Source organism: Mustelus asterias, chromosome 1, assembly GCF_964213995.1.
Source record: "Mustelus asterias chromosome 1, sMusAst1.hap1.1, whole genome shotgun sequence".
NCBI lineage: Eukaryota > Metazoa > Chordata > Chondrichthyes > Carcharhiniformes > Triakidae > Mustelus > Mustelus asterias.
Genome location: NC_135801.1, coordinates 58,260,336 through 58,282,789, shown reverse-complemented (window position 1 = coordinate 58,282,789; position 22,454 = coordinate 58,260,336). Strand labels below are relative to the sequence as shown.

General features: G+C 41.2%; 1 protein-coding gene across 1 annotated transcript in view; it reads left to right on the top strand.

The window, feature by feature from the left end:
* The first annotated feature begins 4,719 nt into the window (after positions 1-4,719).
* Positions 4,720-22,454, top strand: part of LOC144493550 (uncharacterized) — a 235,917-nt gene continuing 218,182 nt past the window's right edge. Inside the window, exon 1 of the mRNA XM_078212643.1 lies at positions 4,720-5,413. The gene's annotated coding sequence lies outside the window, so the exon portion shown is untranslated. The remainder of the gene's footprint in view (positions 5,414-22,454) is intronic.

Here is a 22,454-nt window from a genome sequence, read left to right as displayed (position 1 = left end):
GTGGCAGCTTGATTGAAACATATAAGATCCTAAGTGGTGTTGACAAGTTGGATGTGGAAAGGATATTATTTCTTGTGGGAAAATCTAGAACCAGGGGGTCACTGTTTAAATATAAGGGGTCACCCATTTAAGACAGAGATGAGGAGGAATATTTTCTTTCAGACGGGTGTGAATCTTTAGAACGCTCTCAAAAGGCTGTGGAAGTCGATTCTTTGAATATCTTTAAGGAGAGGACGATAGATTCTTGGTAAATAAAGCGGTGAAAAGTTATTGGGGGTAGACAGGAAGATGGAGCTGATGTTAAAATCAGATCAGCCATGATCTTAAAGAATGGTGGAGCAGGTTTGAGGGGCCGAGCGGCCTATTCCAGCTCCTAATTTGTAAGTTTGTATTGTTGAGAAGTTGGGTAGAGTAATTGCAGGCTGGTGTTTGTAAAATGTGAGGGAAAGAATTGTATGGTCCCTTTAAAAGGTGGTACATTTTCTGTGCTTAGAGAATTTTTAAAAATTTAAGTACATAGGGAGCCCCAATAACTACATTTGTATTGAAAGGCCAAGCAGCAGTTTTTATCAAGCCAACAGGCTTTTGAATTTAGCCAATCAATTTGAATCAGGCACTTAGATACCAAGAATCTATTAAATTTTAATCTGATGGTTTTGACAATTTAGGACCAATCCTATGGTGGAAAATATTGATATGTCATCACAGGTATAAAAGAAGGGGAAAGTGGGACAAAAAGCGAGAGCAATGCCACCTGCCAGAGATAACAGCTCACTGGTCCCTCTCTCTCAGAGAGAGGGAGCAGTGAGAGAGAGAGAGAGAGAATCGCTAGCTCTCATAGCCTCATCTATGTCTTTGAGAAAGCACCCTCTAGATAGCAAAGGTAACAGAGAAAAAAGAAGTTCCAGACAGAAGAATCAACAGAGAAAGCCTAGAATATTCCGGAAGACACAAAACCTGGTTGTAATTTATAGTGTGACTAAATTTTATTCTGTTAATGAGTGGGAATTGTTTGAACAGCATACCTTTAGAATCCTGTTTTATTTGGGAATAGTTAATAGAAGGGATTTATTCGGTTTGTTAACAGTTTAATTAATTTGTTCACTGTTAGTTAGATAAATAAATTGTTACGTGTTGATTTTAGAGTGTGCCTCAGGGATTTATTTAGTATTTAACCACTAGAAGTTGCTGGAGAGCAGGCCACACCACTTCACACACGCTTTTTACAGATTATAGGGCAAGGTACTCCTCTTTGGGTGTTTCGGTGTTAGTTCTCAGGGGGGATCAACCTCTGCTTTATAACAGTATTTTTATCTTGTCCATGATGCTGCTCTTCTTCTCATACTGCTCCTTCAACCCATTCACACTAATTTGCTGAACACACAACTTCCCTTCCTGGTCGCTTTGGCAGTTAAAATTTTAAACAGTTCCCTCTCCTGACTGATTGTTTCCCCTCCAGTTCAAAATAACACAATCAGTTTCTTTCTCAAAAAACACAGTGCATTCCTCTTTCCAACTGGTTACCCACCGCCCCTAACCTCCCTTCTCTCTTCAGAGACCTTACTGTCTCTCAGATCTATGCCTATCCATCCTCCAAGGAAAGATTAGGAGAAATTAGAGCAGGAGAAAAAGCTAGCTAGAAATATATAAACAGATAGGAAGAGTTCCTACAGGTATTTAAAGAAGGAAAGAGTAACTCAGGTGAGCACTGGTCTTCTAAAGACTGAGTCAGGGAATTAATAATGGAATATGAGTAAATGTGGATGAATTGGACAGATATTATGCCTCTTTCTTCACTGCAGAGGGTATAAATGAATCCCAGAAATAACTGTGAATCAAGAAGTGAAAGGGAGGGAGGAATTTAAAACAATTACAATTACCAGGGAAAGGATACTGTGAAAAATATTAGAACTAAAAGCTGACAAATCCCAGGTCCTGATGGACTTCATCCTAGCATCTTAAAAGAAGAGGCTGCAGAGACAGAAAATCCATTGGTTTTGATTTTCTGAAATTCTGGAAAGGTCCCATTAGACTGGAAAATAATGAATGTAACTCCTCTATTTAAAAAAGGAGGGAGGCAGAAAGCAGAAACCTATAGGCCACTTATCTTAACATCTATCACAGGAAAAATGCTGGAATCTATTAAGGTGATTATATCTGGACACTGAGAAAATCTCAATGCAATCAGGCAGAGTCAACATGGTTTTCATAGAAAGAAATCATCATAGAAACCCTACAGTGCAGAAGGAGGCCATTCGGCCCATCGAGTCTGCACCGACCACAATCCCACCCAGGCCCTACCCCCACATATTTTACCCGCTAATCCCTCTAACCTACACATCCCAGGACTCTAAGGGGCAATTTTTTAACCTGGCCAATCAACCTAACCCGCACATCTTTGGACTGTGGGAGGAAACCGGAGCACCCGGAGGAAACCCACGCAGACACGAGGAGAATGTGCAAACTCCACACAGACAGTGACCCGAGTCGGGAATCGAACCCGGGACCCTGGAGCTGTGAAGCAGCAGTGCTAACCACTGTGCTACCGTGCCACCCGTTTTGTGAAAGTTTGACTAATCTATTAGAGTTCTTTGAGGAAGTAACAAGCAATGTGGATAAAGGAGAACCTGTTGATATATATTTAGATTTTTAGAAACTATTTCACAAGGTGCCACATCAAAGAAATTAAGATCTCATGGTGTACAGGATAATATATTGGTATGAAAACAAGATTGGACAGCTAACAGGAAACAGAGAATCAGCAAAAAAAGGTAATTTTTGGGTTTGCAAGATGTAACAAGTGATTGCCATGGGGAACTATTTAGAGCAATTTAGAGTCTCTAGCAATGATTTGGATGAAGGAACCAAATGTAATTCCTAAATTTGTTGATGACAATAGCACAAAGATAGGTAGGAAAGTAAGTTGTGAATAGGACATAAGGAATATTGATAGGTTAAGTGAGTGGGCAAAAGTTTGGCAGATGGAGTTTAATGTGGGGAAAATGTGAATTTGTTCACTTTTGCAGGAAGAATAGAGAAGCAGCACATTATTTAAATAGAGAGAGATTACAGAGCTCTGAGATACAGAGGGATCCGAGTGTCTTGTTATATGAATCACAAAAAGTTCGACTTCAGGTACAGCAAGTAATTAGGAAGGCAATTGAAATGTTATTTATTGCAAGGAGAATGGAAAATAAAAGTGAAGTTTTGATACAGTTGTACGGGACATTGGTGGGATCACACCTAGAGTACTATGTATAGTTTTTTTGCATTAGAAGCAGTTCAGAGAAGTTACTGCGACTGGTTCCTGGGATGAGGGCGTTATTACATGAGGGAAGGTTGGACAGGCTGGGCCTGTATCTGTTGGAGTTTAGAAGAATAAGAGGTGATCTTACTGAAACACACAAGATTTTTGGGGACTTGACAAGATGGATTGTGGGAGAGAATAGACCTAAGGGACGCAGTTTAAGAATAAGGGATCTTCCATCTAAGATGGAGATGAAGAGAAATTGCTTCTCTCAGAGGGTTGTTATTTTGGAATTCTCTCTCCCAGAGAGCATTGATATATATAAATGGCTGAATCTTTTGAGATTTTTGATCTACAATTTTACAGAAGGCTTGCAGGAAAGTGGAGTTAAGGCCACATTGTACTTGTTTTGCAAACTTAAACATTTTCCCACCATCTAAATGTTGGTGTCATTTTGGTTCAGAACTTTTATGTTCAATTGCACTCTTCCCAGAACTAGTTTCAATGGACAAGACATCCAAAACCTTTTCTTCTCATGGAGTAAATGAATTTTCTTCAACAGGAAAAAAAAGAGAAACCTGCCAGAACACAATCCGATCTCACTCCTCTGATTGATGTTGGACTTTGAACTTGACATGAAACAAGTGGCACCATTGAGTGAATCTTCTTGAGGGCTGTGGCCCTCTCCTGGGTGTTGGAGCATCTCGATACTGAACCTTCCTGAGGGAACATCTCCATACTGAATCAGTGAGGTATTTACCCCTCTCCCCGGAGTTGGAACATCTCCATACTGAATCAGTGAGGTATTTACCCCTCTCCCCGGGGTTGGAACATCTCCATACTGAATCAGTGAGGTATTTACCCCTCTCCCCGGGGTTGGAACATCTTCATACTGAATCAGTGAGGTATTTACCCCTCTCCCCGGGGTTGGAACATCTCCATTCTGAATCAGTGAGGTATTTACCCCTCTCCCCGGGGTTGGAACATCTCCATACTGAATCAGTGAGAGATTTACCCCTCTCCCCGGGGTTGGAACATCTCCATACTGAATCAGTGAGAGGTTTACCCCTCTCCCCGGGGTTGCAGCATCTCCATACTGAATCAGTGAGAGGTTTACCCCTCTCCCCGGGGTTGCAGCATCTCCATACTGAATCAGTGAGAGGTTTACCCCTCTCCCCGGGGTTGGAACATCTCCATACTGAATCAGTGAGGTATTTACCCCTCTCCCCAGGGTTGGAACATCTCCATACTGAATCAGTGAGGTATTTACCCCTCTCCCCGGGGTTGGAACATCTCCATACTGAATCAGTGAGGTATTTACCCCTCTCCCCGGGGTTGCAGCATCTCTGTGGTTCCTCCTCCTCTCTCTCTCTGTGACGCAGCTGGCCCGGGCCTGGGCTGATGTCATTTCCCCGCGCCGCCAGTGCGAAGGGGTGACTCCCCCCTCACACCGCCCCTAGTCCCCCGCTCTCCCCTCCCCCACACTCACTCACTCTCTCTCAGCCTGAAGTTCAGTGGAAGGCTCCAGAACAGAGCGTCCGGCTCGCTCGAGACACACAGACAGAGAGAGCGCTCGAGCGAGCAAGCAGAGTGCGCCTGCCCGGTGCAGAGTCAGGGCTCCTCACCGACACCCTCCCCCTTCCCTCTCACTATCCTCTCAATAACACGGCGGCAACAAGCCCTGGTGTGAGGGAGGACACTCACTCCGCCAGCCTGAGGAGGGGAGAGGAGGGGGGAGGAGGGGGGCACCGTGCAGGGAAAGTTTAGAGAGAGCCTGGGCTGCGGTGGGGAGGGAGGCCGCGGACAGCCGCCTTCAGGGGGTCTGCGCTACAAAGAGGCGGACTGTGTGTGAACCGGGGGGAGGCCGGGGGAGGGGAGGGGAGGGGGGGGGGGGTGATGGGGGAGACGGGCATTGCCCCGGACTAGAGCGGGGGAGACACCCCCCCCCCCTCTCCCCCGGGGCCACTTTTGTTAAACTGATGAGCAGCAGGCAGCCCCGCCCGCTCTCCCCTGGGCAAAGTCCTGACACTGAGCGGGACCCCCACCCCACCGATCCGATCCCATTGCCGGCTTAGTGCGGGGGGTGGTGGTGGTGGTGAGGAGTCCCGGAGCCGCTGGGAGCTACATTTCATCTGGAGTCAAAGCGTGTCTCATCCTCCCGCTCGGGTGAGTTACTCATTCACACACACATTGTGCTGTTAGCTACACAGAGAGAGGGGGCGGGGGATCCCTCTCACTGTGTATTGGAGTGGAAAGGAGTGAGATCAGTAAATGATGAACACCAAGAGCAGAAAAAAAAAACCGCACATAAATCCTGCTCTCGTCCTTCTCCTTTCAGGGGGCTGGCCAGCGCAGCGATCCTATTACAAGTTAATCTACATGATTGTCAAGTTCAGATAACGAAATCAGTCGGTACCTTTTTAAGTCAAAGTATGATTGGTTTATTGAAATGCCCGTACACCGCTGGAAAAGTAATTCACACTATATCTGGCGATCCAAAGCTTAAATATAATATTTTTGATCCGTTTGTGGAGTGTTTCAATCCCAGTTTGATGTTTACAAGCAAGCGTGGGCAGGTTTGTTTCTTCCAAACACCAATGCGAAGTGAGATTTCCAATGTATCGTAACGTTTGATGCCAAGATGATATAAGCTCCCAGCTGGTTTCAGTTCTTCAGCTGAAAGTTCATTTTAAACACTTATTGAATGTAGTTATCTGATCTTGTATATGATCATGTTGATTCATAGTCCAATAGTATTACGAAGGTGCCAACCATGGATATGTTGTGGGTTACACTGATATGTCTAATTAGTGAATGTCTTTGAGTTCATTGGTTGTTCATAGTAGATACTGAGGGCTCTCAGGATGATATCTTTGGGAGGGATGTTTCTCTTAGCTTGCATTTTTTGCTGCACTGAGCGGTTATGCTGTGTTGATGAATTGGTAACATAAAAACTAAATTTTATCTGCAAGTGCGGTGCTTTGTTTGGCTTCATCTTTGCAGTATGAATCTTCATTTAAATTTTATCAGAACAACTCACAACACCCTAGTTTTTTCTTAACAATTTGAAAAGTCCTCATGTTGCAGCTGGATCTTGCTTGACTTACTTTAGTACTACATATATTTGTAAAGCACAATATTTAGCTTGATGAATGTAAGGAAACAGCACAGCTCTGCATTATCTGCTTTCACTGCCTCAACATGTACTTGCAGGTACCTTCAGTGTAATGGCTGCATAAAGTTATTATCTATAAACTTATATTACTTAAATTAGATTTGATTGACTTAGCTACCTGAGAGGAAAATGACTTAAATTGTAAATATATCAAATTTACCAATGAGAACCATTGCTCACTTTGTAAAAACAGTATACTTGCTAGGTGTATGTGTATTTCATTGAAACCATCCACAACCAATTGGTTGGTGTGAGAACTTTTTTGCTACAAGGGAAGTAGGAATAGGGGGATGCACAGAGGAGACCATGCTAGAGTAGGATATAGACGATATGTAGTTGGGATTTTGGTTCAGGTAGTGAGTTCTGGTAAGTTTTATCTCAATTTAAATTTGTATTAAGGGTCAGGCTCTGATGTAGAACTTGCAACCTTCAAGTGAGTTAAATGGCCTTGTTAAACAGAGCTGCCTGATCGTGGCAGTTATGTCAATCATCTGAAATTAGTTGGTTCAATAGGTGTTCATTACTGTAGTGGGAAGATAAGCTAACTAGTGATTCATCAGAGGCTCTATATAAGCAGACAAACTGCAAGGAGTAAGGGTGTGCATTGTGAGGAAGCTACGCTGGAGTGAGATATAGACAAAGTATTGTTAGGAATTTGGTTCAGGTGGGAATTTGGTGCAGAGGAGGATAGAGGGGCTTCTCTTTTTTTAGACTTCTAGACTTTAGTAGCTGGTGAGTTTTCTTCCTTTGTCCCCAGCTGGGTGAGTGCAACTTTTATTCTAGCTGTGTAATTGACAATTAAACAAAGTTGAACAGAAATGGCAGGATGGGTGGTGTGCCATGACTGCAGCATGTGGGAATCTGTGCAATGCACTGTAATCCCGGACAACCACATCTGTAGTAAGTGTCTGCAGCTTGAGCAATCTTGACTCGGAGTTGCCGAGTTGCTGAAATTGTGGGACATCAGGGAGAGAGCGAGTTACCCAGACACTTTGTTTCAGGAGGCAGTCCTTAGGGTAGGCAGAACTTTAGAGTTATTTTGTCAATGGCCAGGGATAGGAGGATGTGCTGGTGAGCCAGGCAGGTATGGGAAATCAGCTTGTAGCGATGGAGAAGCCTTAGCCTCTGACTTTGTCTAACAGATACAAAGTGCTTACTATCTGTGTGAATGAGAAGATGTGAGTGCCATTCAAGTGGGAGGAGTGAATAGAAATGTGATAGTGATCGCCTCCTTAGCCTCCCTGTGTCGAGAGACATTGGGTGCATGTCAATGGGTCGCTGGAGTATCCTCTCCATGGCACGTGTCTGTGCGAGATATATATACATGGGAGTTGTGGGCTGCCCAAGCATCAGAGCCCCCATATTGGCCTTACTGGTGAGGTCCAGAGGAGTGCAAAGCTTAACACCTTACACCAGTTTGGCTGCAGGAACATGCTCCTTCCCAGGTTGCGCACGTGCACATCTGCCCACACATAAACTGAGGGACATTGACAGCCACTCTAACTTACACATCTTTGGACTGTGGAAGGAAACCAGAGCACCCAGCGAAAACCCACACAAACACTGGGAGAATATGCAAACTCCATACAGACACCTGAGGCTGGAAATGAACCTAGGTCCCTGGAGCTGAGAGGCAGTAGTGCCAACCACTATGCCAGTCTGACAGTGATGTGAGAAAGCATAGTCATGGGATAGATATTGTTTTCTACAGCCTTGAGCAGGAGCTCTGAAGGTTATGTTGTCTCCCTGGTGCCAGGGTTAAGGACAACTCATGGCTGGAGAGGTGGGGTGGGTGGATTCAGTTGTCAGGGTCCAGATGGAAATCACTGACATGGGTAGAACCAATCCACTAAGAGAATTGGATTTTACTGTCTCAAAGTTAAAAAGCACACACAAAAAGTAATAATCTCTGCATTGTTATCTGAGCTACCTGTCAAATGGCATTGGGATTAGAGAATTAAACATGTCTTGAGAGTGGTGTGGTCAGAAGGGTTTTGATTCATGGCACACTCGGTACTCGGGGAAGAGGGAGCTAATCCATTCAGGTGGGCTACACTTGAACCAGGCTGGAACAAGTCTCCTGTTCATTTGTACAACTAGGGCTGTGGAAAGAGTGGTGACGAGGGTTTAGGTGAAGGGAGATTAAGAAATCCAAAGAGATAAGTCAAGGCATTGGAACAGTATAATGATAACGGTAAAGACACGCAGGAAGGGATAGAATTTTAACAAAAAAAAATTGAATAGAAGTTAAAAGATAAAATTAAAAGTCTGAATGCAAAAAGCGCTTGCGATGAGATAGATGAATTGGTGGCACAAGTTAGGTAAATGATATAGATGAGCTGCTCCCAACCTTTTTCTTTATGTGGATCACGAGATCATCATCAAAAGTTTTTGCGTACGCAAGGCATTTTAAACTTTTTTTTACATAGTCTATGGTGGTGGGAGTCAAACTTGTATATCTACAGATATTAAAAATGCAGCTATTTCTAATAGTTTATGATGTGCACTTACAAATACATTGCACTGGTCACAGCACATTCATTTGCAGTAGGCCTACCAGTGCAAACAGATAACACTTCATTAAAGAGAAGGCAGATGTTGTTTTGCAGTTGTCAAACTCTGGAGGTCAGGTTCCAGGGATGACCGTCTCAATTGGAGATTAGTTTATTTATTAGTGTCACAAGTAGGCTTAAATTAACACTGCAATGCAGTTACTGTAAAAATCCCCTAGCCGCCACACTCTGGCGCCTGTTCGGGTACACTGAGGGAGAATTTAGCATGGCCAATGCACCTTACCAGCACGTCTTTCAGACTGTGGGAAGAAACTGGAGCACCCAGAGGAAACACACGCAGATATGGGGAGAATGTGCAGATTCCGCACAGACAGTGATCCAAGTTGGGAATCGAAGGTCCCTGGTGCTGTGAGGCAGCGGTGCTAAGCACCAGATTTGGTTCAGTGTTGAATTTATTCCGATTATTTGGTCTTCAATGTGATAAGCCCTAAAAATCTAGTTTCACAAAGTTAGGTTGTAGGAAAAGGGATCAGAAATGTCACTGGTTTGTTGGACAGTTCTGGGTATTCTGTAACAACTTTAAGCCAAAGGTCAGTCAGGTAGTTGTGAGAAAAATCCAGCTTTAAAACACTGTCACAACACAGTTCCACAAGGTTGTCTTGCTCTGGCGAGGATGTCATCATTAAGGCTCACAAAGGGATTTTGTATCCAGTTGAACTTTTGTATGGGGAACAGGGTAGGACTTGCATAGCTGATTTCAAACTTTGTAGGTGCTCACTGATGTTATGTTTCACACTGGAAGCTGCGTTTCTGCCGTGGCCAAAAGATCTGACAGATTAGCAAACAAGTAATAATTCGACTGCTCAAGTCATTTGGCCCACATCTCTCTTTTCTTGATCATTGTTTCTATTTTGCATTGCACATGAAATGAAAGACTCACTGATTTTTCCCTGAAGACTCAGATTGAGACCATTATAAGTGATGGAAAATATCTGCCATATGTCAATTTGGCTAGCCACTGACACATTGAGAGTTCAAACTGAGTCAAGTAACAAAAAAAATTAACTTCTTCATGCAAAATGTGGCAAAAAACAGTAGCAAGCCTGAAGATTGGAAGCGTTTTAGAAACCAGCCAAGGGTCACCAAAAAGTTGATGAGGGGAAACGAAAGAGTAAACTGGTGAGAAATATAAAACAGATTGTAAGATCTTTTATAGGTATATAAAACAGAAGATTGTAACTAAAGTAAATATTAGTTCCTTAGGAGCAGAGACAGGAGAAATTATTATGGAGAATGAGGAAATGACAGGCATTCAACAAATATTTTGTCTGTCTTCACAGTAGAATTTGTGGAAGAGTAAAAATAATCAAAAACATTGGTGTGTTGGCACATTCCTGACTTTGCTCTAACGTCAGCTTATCTGAAACTGTTATCCAAGCCCCTGCTACCTCGATTCCAATGCGATTCTGGATGGCCTCCCACATTCTAACCGCTTGTAAGCTTGAAGTCTTCCAAAACTCTGCTCTCCACGTCCTTCCTTAGAAGTCCCATTCATCCATTGCTCCTGTACTTGCTGACTTTTGGGTCCCAATCAAGAAATGCCTCAATTTTTAAAATTCTCATCTCTCTTTTCAAATCCCACCATGATCTTGCAATTTCTGATTTCAATTGCTCTACCATTGGCTTTTTTCTTTAGCTGTCCAGACCCTCATCTCCATAATTCCCTCCCTGTGCACATCTACCTCTTTATCTTACTTTCCTCCTTTAAGACACTCCTTAAAACCTACCTCTTTGACTAAGCTTACAGCCAGCTGCCATAACATTTCTTTAAGTGGCTTGCTGTCAAATTTTGCTTTACATCTCTTGCAAAGATCCTTGGATTATTTTATTGCATTAAAGGCACAATATAAATGTGTGATGATTGTCCCTTTAAGGACCACATATTCTGAGGAACCAACTGGGGAGCAAGGTGGACGATCACCCTGGTGGTATGTGCAGTCTTCTGTACTCGGTCATCTCGGGAGCTGATTGCAGCCTCTATAGTTTTAACCTGTTAATAAACGAGTTGAACGAGCATCTTTACAAAATGGGAGTTGTACGTGCTGGGAAAACGCATAAGTGTGCTCAAATGATGTCAGGCACACGTTTCATTTGTATTGCTTCTAGTGTTAAATCCAGGGGGTATCCTTTAATTTCAAACCTTTGCTAATCAGTTTTCTCTCAACTATGAACTCTTAGAAGAAAATATAATGTGGAAACTATAGGAACTTAGCCACAGGAGTATGCTTTTCCACCCATCAACCATGTTCCTCCCTACATTTAGCTCATGGCTGACTTGTATTTTAACTCCCAGTTATCCAACTTGATTCCATATCCCTTAATGTCCTTGCCTAACATCTCTTTAGGGGAAAGAGTTCCAGATTCCCTGAAGAAGTGCTTCCTAAATTCACTCCTGAATGGCCTAGCGCTAATTTTAAGGTTATAACCCTTGTTCTGGATTCTTCGATCAGAGCAGATATCAAACTTTAATTATCTTAATCATCTCAATTAGATCAGCCCTTACCCTTCTATACTCAAGATAATACAAGTCTAATTAACCTGTGCAACCTGTCCTGGTCGTGTTCTGGTGAATCTGCGCATCACCAACTTTGTATCCAAAATAACTATATTTGCAATCCCTATCCAGTTTGTTTAGTCTTTCGCACTAAACTAAGGGTCAGTAATTTATTTAAATACTAAAGGTCTTTGCTATTCATCTTGAGATTAATTGCAATTTCTAGTTCTTAGATCTCAACACCCTTTGTTAGGCATATAATTCTGACACAATGTTGCACATTACTGATTAACGAAGATGCTTGTGTGTCTATCAACATTGATTATATTGTGTTTCTGATAGCTTTGACATTTATTGTCAAAACAGTAGTTTGTGATTAAAATCCCTGATAGGTGGCTACAATTTTTCATTTAAGTTGATGAAATCCATGTTTATTTACTCACTATATCAAGCAATATAGTTATTTCAAACTGAACTTAAATCAATTACTTTAGCGCAGAGGAATTAATTAGAATTGTATACCAGAGTTTACATTGCATAAAAGAAAATCCATGCCTTACAATTACGTTGTACAAGAATATTAGCAATGGAATGGGAGTGTGAGACATTAATCACTGCTTATGAATTTCTTAAGTTCCACATTGCATTTAGACTGCTGAAACCAGTCACATGTTTCTGTGGTTCGTTTACACTGACTGGCTTGAGCTTTGAATTTTTTTAGCAGTCTATTATTTCCATGTTAAGTCACCCTCTGAGCAGTTAAAATTTAAATATTGAAGCGTGCAAGCAGGACTTTCTAAACACTTAAAACCAGATGGTATAAACTTACTCGAGTGGATACTTTCAAATGAGTTTGGTACTGTAGTAGAATTTATACCCTATGCAGCATCAGACTTGGTTTCTATCTGACCACCTGCAGCAGGATGTCTGTGCAACAATGCAACGGATGTGACATAAATCCAAAGAGCATATGTAGGTTGATGTACAATTGAACTCTTAGTTAACCACATGCTCTTTAAAAGTGATTAATTGATGCTTTCAGCAAAATATACTCTTGATCAGTAATGTATGAAATTACAGCATTTACAAATGGTTACAGTAAGTTTGACTTGGTGGCCCTCTGCTAATTAGTACTCCCCAGGAGGTGGCTGATTGTGAAAGCTGCTAATTGAAAATAGTAATATGTTAAGTGAACAAAATTCTGAGGAACCAGGAACAAAATTGTCAGTTGGATTCATATTGTATTATGTGACTTGTATAAATATGAAGTGCAAAATTATGACAGCTTGCATACAGTATCATCATGCATTGCAGAACTTTTTTTGTGTTTAGCATTGCAGAATTTCTTTTATGTTTCCCTAAAAGGAAAATCCTGGTGTTTGTGATGTGTTAGATCTCACATCTTGGTGCACTAGTTAGTTCAGATGCAGTTCTGTTAATTTTGTTTACTTCTGTTGTATCTTTAACAGAGAGAAATCCTGCCATGTTCCGAACTCTGAGAGTACAAGTCTTCTCTAACAGCCTTCATTTATTTAGAACCTTTTTAATTTGGAAAATCTGAAGCTTTAGTGAGAAAAATACCAAAAGCCATAAGCCAAGTCATCATGGTAGTCAGGAGAGGTAATAACAATTGAATAAACTTTTTAAAGCTGGAAGAAACAGGTAGAGGATTTTAGGGAGAGATAAAGTTGCAGAGAATGGTGCCGCATGCAGAGGTGATGTAGCAATTAGCAACAGAGATGTTGTGATGGCTGGAGGAGGAGGAGAAAAACATTTGAAAGTTTGAGTAAATTTGCAGGGAACGGGAAAGGGATTTTTTTAAGCAGGAATAGAGGAGGGAGAGAACTTGAAAATGTCTGTTGGGCTTACACCAACAATCATTGCTGTAAGCCAGACTCGTGAATGTTTGTGCTATGAAATCCATTGCGATAGTTAAGAAAGCAAGTTGAGAAGAACACAGTACACAAAGGGATATAGATGGTTAAGTGATTGGGCCAAAATTTGGCAGGTGGACAAAATGTGAAGTTGTCCAATTTGGTGGGAAGAATCGAAAAGGACAATTTTATTTAACTGATGTGAGATTTCAGAATGTTGCAGTACGGAGGGATCGGGGTGTCCTTGTATGCTCATTGGATTGAGAAGAATGAGAGGTGATCTTATTGAAATATTTAAGATTCTGAGGGGGCTTGATAGGGTAGATGCTGAGAGGATGTTTCCCCTTTTGGGGGAATCGAGAACTAGGGAGTACAGTTTCAAAATAAGGGGTCTTCCACTTAAAATGGAAATGAGGAATTTTTTTCCTGAGGGTCAATAATCTTTTTCTACTCTTGAGAGCAATGGAGGCTGGGTAAATGAATGTATTCAAGGCTGAGTGAGACAGATTTTTGATCTACAAGGGAGTCAACAGTTACAGGAGACAGGCAGGAAAGTGGTATTAAGGCCATATTCAAGTCATCCATGATATTGAATGGTGGGAACAGCATCAAGGGACTAAATGACCTATTCCAGCTCCTATTTCTTGTTATGTTACTTGGAAAAATAGAAAATAAAAGCAGGAGTAGGCTATTCGGCCCTTTGAGCCTGCTCCACCATTCATTTTGACCATGGCTGATCATCAAATTTGATATCCTAATCCTGTCCGCCAACCACCCCCCTCCCCTCCACCCCCATATCCCTTTAGTCCCAAGAGCTATATCTAATTTCTTTTTGATTCATAATAGCCTGACTACTCGAACAAGTACATGTTTTCCCCCAGATTTCTTCTGCCGCCACCGCGCGCTCCTGCTGCTAAGGTATTTCTTCATACTGTTGAATGTATTTGGTGCTAACAACCTTTTGGTTTCTTACCCAGCCTCACGTTTGAGCTGCAACAATGGGTACAAACTATTTACTCATGAAAAGTATTGAGCTTGAGTCTGATCCTGTTATTGTTCAGCATCTGGCTGGAAGCAAAGATCAGTGTCAACCAGGAGTTTTTCTGCTAGCTTTGCTGCTCCTCAAGATATTGACTATGGGTGCTGGGCAGTCACTGGCACCTTTCCCAAAGGACCCTTTTCCGTGTCTCAGTTGGTTATTCCCCATCACAAATATCAATCCTCTCCTTTATCTCTTCATAAGATCTAGATTGGAAATGGCAACTTTGGATTCCCCCTCTGTTTTCCCCTCTCCATTGGTGCTGGGGTCAATTCTAGTGCCCCAGTTCCTTTCTTGATTGAGATCAGCAAATATATCAAATTAAATTTAGGACCTTTTACTCCATTTAGCTTTGAGTGGTGCATTTAGTTCCAGGGCTAATGGGCAACATTTAGGCAAAACCTTAAGTTTAAGCAGTGCTTTAGCTTCAATTATTTACAATATTCATTAACAACTTAGAAAATGGCATAAGTCAAACATCCAAATTTGTGGATGACACAAAATTGGGCAGCATTGTAGATAGTGTTGAGGACAGCATAAAATAACAACAGGATATTGATTAGGTGAAAGCTGTGGCAAATGGATTTTAATATAAACAAGTGTGAGGTTATCCATTTCAAATCAAAAAAGGATAGATCAGGGTATTTTTGAGAAGGCGCAAAGTTAAATTCAGTGGATGTCCAACGAGATTTGGGGGTTCAGGTGCAGAACTCTTTAAAATGTCATAAACAGGTGCAGAAAATAGTCAAGAAGGCCAAAAGCATGCTGGCCTTCAAATCTAAAGGGCCAGAGTATGGGGATGCAGATGTTATGCAGCAGTTGCACAAAGCTCTAGTTAGAGCCACTTAGAGTATTGTGGGAGTTAGGGCCAAGCCATTCAGGAGAGACGTAGAAGTGTTTTCTAACACGTAGAGAGTGGTGGAGGTTTGGAACTCTTGCTCAAATGATGGTGGATGCTGGTTCAATTGTTGGTTGCTTTAAGTCCAAAATAGACACATTTTTATTGAGCAGGGCTATCAAGGGCCGAGGGCAGGTACATGGAGCTAGGCCACAAATCAGCCATGATCTTATTGAATGGCAGAGTGGGCTCGAGGGGCTGAATGGCCTACTCCTGTTCCTATGTTCTTATGCTCACCAGCTGAAGCACACACAGTAAGGCTAAGCTTAAAAAATTGAAGCGTAAGCATGATCCTGCACAATCAGGACTAACTTTTCTATTTTGGCTCTGATTTATTGGCAAGGTGTTTATTTTTTTGTAGCTTGCTCCTTTACACAGAGTTAGATTTAATTATGTTTGTTATAGTCTGTATGTGAAAATGTGATTGGCTCAGTACTATGTTTGTTAATTATCTTTTGCAAGGGTAAGCTTGATGCACCATGAGTGTGCTATGCCCAAAATAAAATAACAAAATGTAATTTACTGATCATGTGAGAAAGGAAAGTTACTATATCGTAGCATCCAAAATACTTATCAATGCATTCTGATAGAATTTAAACAATTTTGCCTCTTTGACGTCTTTTCTATTCTAGTTCATTTAAAGTCATTTTTTAAACATTTCAAAACAGACATGTGAATCTAAATGTCATGCTCAGCTCTTGGCTTCAAAGTGTTGTCTTTTGCCTGGAGCTCTAGCCCGTGAGAGCAAGAAATTCTACTTGCTTTCTAGCAATGTTGAGAGAAAAACCCTCACAGCTTGAAATGTAATGGCAAAATATGTCTCCAATATGAATATTAAAGATTTATTTAATGCTCAAATATATATTTTAGTGATTGACAATCTTTGCATTCCAGTGATCAAAAGTACGGTTGGTGCTCGATACTTAAAATTCACTATTAGAATATGAATCTGATGGGCGCGAGTCGTCTTGCGGCTTTAAACTTCCATAGAATTTTGAGGATGAAGTATGATTCAAATGTGTATTTATCCAGTATCAGTACTTTTGGACTTATTCAATATTATTTGAAAATCTTTTTATTTTCACTGTCTGTGTGTATGTTAAATAGAACCTACTTATAGTTTAGGTATCCTGTATGTGATTGCTGAATTTGCATATATGTGCCTTGATACTAAATCCTGGTATGCTTTTTGATTTTAATGGTTCATCGTAGCCAACCCCAATCCAATCTACACCCGATATCCACAGATGCACACTTCTAGCAGTTGTTGCGAGGGAGTGCTCAGAAATGGAATTTGCAGTTGGGCTTCTTTTCCTCTGCTCTCCAGCCTAGGAGAGCTAAGACTAATTGTTTTGCTTCCATCAACCAACTAAACGCAGATCAGGAATCAAATCTGGCATCTTCCAATCTTTATGACTCAATTATAAATTTCTCAATACATCAAGGGAGCCATTTTCTTTGATTAAAGCAGTTCAGCTACTTTGAAATAGTTTAAATTCAATAATTCTTTAGAAACTGAGCCTATAGCTGATACCTATTCCATTTAATTTTCTTTCTGAAGGTATCAATGTGTATAAATCTCTGTTTTTTGAATTAATCTGGTAATCCTGTTAACACTTATTTGCTGCCTTGTTTGATGGATGATTTGCTATGAATATTACTCCCTTTATGTATCTTTAATTGATCCTTATTTTGAACATTTCAACAAATACATTAATTCTATCACAATGGTACTCACTAGATGTGCGTCCGTTGAAAACATCTGCAAGATTTAAGCCTAAAAAGCCAGAATGAGCTGAAAACTAATTTGTTTACAACATACAAAAATAATTTTCTGCATTTACCAGTCCTTCTGTGCTTTTTCAGTAAGGGTGAGTATGCAGTCATAAGATCATAAGAAAAAGGTGCAGGAGTAGGCCATTTGGCCCCTCAAACATGCTCCATCATTCAAAAGTCTTGAGTGATTTAATTTTGGCCTTGACTCCACTTCCTTGTCAGTTCCCCAAGACCCTTCACTCCCTTGTAGATCAATAAGACTGTGTAAATCAGTCATATGGAGTGCATTGTTTTAAGGCTTCTGCGTGCACCTGACATAACTTCGCATAAGGCTTTAAAGAAGATGACCACTATCTCTTGGTAGTGTTTCAATGAGTTTTTACTTCCTGAGTGGTGATAGTATGCAGTTTTTCTTGAAACTATTTATTTGGCACTGTTCACAAAGATCTCATGGATAAGTACATAATTCTATGGATACAGACTGTTGTGTGTCTTGCTGTCTTGGACCCTCCAGGTGATTTGACATTGATAAAGTAAAGTTTATTTATTAGTCACAAGTAAGGCTTACATTAACGCTGCAATGAAGTTAGTGAAATATGATAATTACGTAATCATTAACATCATTGTCTAATTAATGCACAAGTATAATCTCAAAGCTGTAAAATTTTGATTATTTGCAAAGCTATCTGTATTCCCACATTTCACCCCCCCCCCCCCCTCAGTGTTGATGTAAGCCTACTTGTGACAATAAGCATAAATAATAGACAAAGTTATAATGTCACAGGTTGAGCCTGTCTAGCGTTTTTACGACTTTCCCTGATCTTGTCTTGAGGGTGCTGGTCTATGTTCAGTTTCTGGATTGGTGTGTCATTTCTGGGGGTGTTTGCAGTGGAGTTCTGTCTCATTCATCTCATCATGGTAACACTGGATCGATTGTCTTGTGGTTTTTTAAGGTATCAGAGCCTTTCTGTTCCTTCAGGGAACCCCAAGTGGGGTGTTTACAAGGTTTGGTTGTGGTTGCTGAGTTTGGTCTCTGATGGTACTTGATGGTTTCTTATGCCCAGATTCTAATGTGGGTAGTGTTGTCACTCTGTTTTGGTGATTATACCACCTGGACTATTCCTCTGAATGTGCTTGCTCATGACACTTTATTTGGTTATGGTCTTGTAAGGTGATTTGGTTCTGAGTTTATGCTGTGATGAAGGACGTTGTGCCTTTAGCCTTTTCTCCATCTGCTTTTCTCTGGCGAAAAGCAATTACCTAATGGAATTGCCCTGTGATTGAGTAAGGCTAGCTCTAATCATTGTTCTTTTTCATCAACATTTGATGGTTTTTACCTTTCTCTCCACTTCTACATTTACCTGCAGATGATGTGGTGAACTGGTCGCATGGTGAAATCGATATTTGACTGAATTGTTGATAATGTTCATTCGTAAGCTGTGGACAACCTCATCCAGAATGCCATAGGCAGAGTAAATGTGTTTCAAAGCTTTTGCCAAAGCTTTTATCACAGATTGGAGTCTGCTGATTTTCAATCAGTGAGAGTAGTACTCAGTGACTATAAGGTAGTTTTTCCTCTGAAGTAAAACAGATTCATTCCTAGCCTCTGCCAATGTCCGGACGGAAATGTTGATGGTAGTAATGCTTCTGATTCTTCTTGGCTGTTGATGGCACATCAAAATAAATTCTTCAGTAGATTTCAAAATTCCGAGCCACCAAATTGATTGATTTCTTGTGCCCATGCTCTGCATTTGGTAATGCCCAAATGACCACCATGGAGCTTTTGGAGAATGTTGTCTTCCATCACTTTTGGGATTACCATCCTGTATTGTAGACTAGAAGGTCATCAACAGTCATCAGCTGTTTTTGTTGTTTGTGATATTGTCTTAACACCTGATTGTTTGTGTTCTTCAGCTGGACTTGTCTGATTTCTGAGTTTGCTTTCAGAGGCTGGTAGAATACTTGTTTTTGATGAAGAATATGCTTTCACCTCAGAGATGAGTGTCAAGTGATATTCTGTAGTCAACTGTAGCTCTCAACAGTCTCAGCAGTTATCTGACTTTTGCATGGCACTACTCAGTTGTGGAGTCATAGCGCATCAGTCATGGCTGGAAACCCTTGGTAGCATTTTAGCAATTTCCTGAGAATTCAGGAATATGACCAGAGATTTGTCGTCCGTCTCAACCAATTCTAAGGCTGTAGGTAACTCTTAGTAATTCTGACTTGGAAATGTATTGCTGTTCCTTCACTGTCGCTATGTCAAAATCCTGAAACGCTCTCCCTGACAGCACCATGCATGTATCTTCACCAAATGAATTGCAGTTGTCCAAAAAGGCAGTTTACCACCACCTTCTCAAGAGCAATTAGGGATGGGCAATAAATGCTGCCCTGGCCAGCAATGCTAACATTCCATGAATGAATAAAAAGTTTTTTGCAGGCCCATGTCGCCACGAATGCTTCCTTTTCAATCGCTGCATAATGTTTTCAGTCTCTGTCAACAATTCATTGGCACTGTAAACCGTTTTTCCTATATCTGTAGAAAAATGGCTCCAAGCCCCATTGCTGATGCATCAGCTGCCACTATTGTCGGCAGTTTGTGGTTATAATGTGCAAACACATTCCAAAAGATGATTCTTTTGCTTGACACTCCAGTAGATTGTTGATCTTTTCTCAGTAGGTCTTGTAAAGGTTCACTGATAACAGAGAGGTATGGGATGAATTTCCCCAACTGATTGACCATAGCTAAAGATCGTTGTAGTCAGCAACAGTCCTGGGTTGTGGAAATTTTTTAGTTGCCTTGGCCTTTTGGCATCTATTGTTACTCATTTTTGGTGTATAATATGCCCAAAAAATCTGATGGTGGTCTTCCTAAGCCTGCACTTTTCAGAATGAGACCTGTTTGTTCAACAACTTTTAAAACCTTCTGGACTTGGATCACAGTCTTCTTTGGTAGCACCATAGATGAACAGAACAGATTTTCCACATGGCAAATAATGCCTTCTCTACCTTTGAGGATGTTGTACAAAATATGTTGAAAGATTTCTGGCATTGAGGATTTTCCAAAGGGAAGATGATTGAAACAAAAACCACTGGAAAGAGTGATAAACATTGTAAATAATCTTGATTCTTGTGGTTAAGGGGAATCAGCCAAAAACAGCTGTGAGCATCCAGCTTTGTAAAAAGAGCACTTTTGGGTAACTTCAATAGACTCATCAATAGAAGACAATGGCTGTATTTCTCTTTGAATGGCATTATTTAGCTGTGTCAACTCAACACAAGGACTTGGGAGCTGTCACTAGACCTGAGCGCTATTTTGTAGGCACCATAACCGGAGAGAAGACCCCTTGATGCAGCATCCTGTTAGTTTGCTCTGACTTTCTCAATCAACAGGTGTGGTACCGTCCTGGGGATAAAGAAGCAGATTGGATTTGCATCTGAGAGTAGAGTATTGTAATACTCACTTTTGAGCTTTCCCAGTCCATGGAACAACCTAGGAAATTCATAACTAAATAAGGCATTGCTGTCATCCTGTGTTAGCCCTTCAACTCTTTGTAGAAGACCAAACCCTGAACACAGTGCTCTGCTAAACTAAGAAGGTTGCTGATTTTATAGAATGTAAAGAGTTTCATTAACTTCTTTATGTCTAATGGTTATTGTGATCTGGCCCTTCATTTTGAGGCCTGTGCTCCTGAAGCATTATTTTTAATGTCTGGATCTTAAAATTATTAAGCCAGTCCAATTTGTCAACTGGGTGGGGCAACCGACTTTGGACCCACATACTGGAAAGACCCCTCCCAAGCCTCAACATCTTCCTGATGTATATTCAGTTCTGTTATTGCAACTCTGCCTGCCTTGCAAGTTGTTTGGCTTTCTCTACCATTAATTCCTCTTTGGTTTGCAAAATGTCTGACAGTGCGTTGCCGAGCATGCTGACTGTTCTGCAGTCATGAATTGACTCATGCTATAACACTCTTGTCACAACTACAGGCCAGTCAATATAAGTCGTCGTTAAATGAATGGAGATTCACCAGGCTTTCAACTCTTTTGGTTAAATCTCACCTGTTCAATGACCAGATTCTTCTTCGAGCTGAAGTAATTATCGAAGGCCCTCAACCGCTTCATTGGACACCTCTTCGACTGTTACCAAGACATCATTAGCTATGGCCTCATTTGCGTATAGAAGTGTACTGACCTGATGTTTTTCTGCCTTGTAAGCTTGAAGCTTTTAGGTACCTTTCTAACTGTCACCTACCAGAGCTCCCTTGCTGCAGACCCTCGATGTGTTAGAAGAGGCGTAGAAGGGGTAGTGGTTGTTCAGTGGCTGCTGCCATCATGAGTGGTGCACTGTCCTCTACCAAGGTATGTTTTATTTTTGTCCTCCTTTGTTGCGAAGTTGAGCTGTTACAAGTTCTTCACCCATGGGTTACCATGGGTCTCAGTTTAAGATGCAGTCCTCAACACTACTGCCATGTTTCACTGAGGTTTCACTTATGAGTGGTTTGGAAATGGTCAATGTGTAGAACATAGAACATAGAACAGTACAGCACAGAACAGGCCCTTCGGCCCACGATGTTGTGCCGAGCTTTATCTGAAACCAAGATCAAGCTATCCCACTCCCTATCATCCTGGTGTGCTCCATGTGCCTATCCAATAACCGCTTAAATGTTCCTAAAGTGTCTGACTCCACTATCACTGCAGGCAGTCCATTCCACACCCCAACCACTCTCTGCGTAAAGAACCTACCTCTGATATCCTTCCTGTATCTCCCACCATTTTATTTTTGTATTTTTAATGAAACTATTTATTTACGCTATTTACAAAGACCTTATGGTAAGTACATAGTTTTGTGGACAGACTTTTTTTTATGTCTTGCCCTCTGAAGTCTCCAGGTCATTTGACCCTGATGGCATGCTTGCCTCATTGTGCAAGAAGACTATCCATTAACCCTTTACAGGTAGAGATACTATACCTGTAAGGAAGTTTGCATCTTTGATTTGGCTTCTGCTGCTTTTTCTCCTTGGGTCTGATTTTGCTAATTGACATTGCTTTGTGAGCCATCATGAGCAAGAACAGACTCTATTATTTAAAAACAAGTTACTCCATTTTTAAAGTTACAAAGCCAATGTGCAAGGTGAACTGGGCAGGCCCGAATCCATCTCCTTGCTTGCTCCAAAAACTAATTCAAATTCATATTGAATCTAAGTAAGAAGTCTCTCAACACGAGGTTAAAGTCCAACAGGTTTAATTGGTATCACGAGCTTTCGGAGTGCTGCTCCTTCATCAGGTGACTCACATATTGAATCCAATTCATGGTCCCCCTTGAGAGAACAGACGCAGTTATACATGCTCCAGAAGTGTCAAACTGGAAATCTGTAATA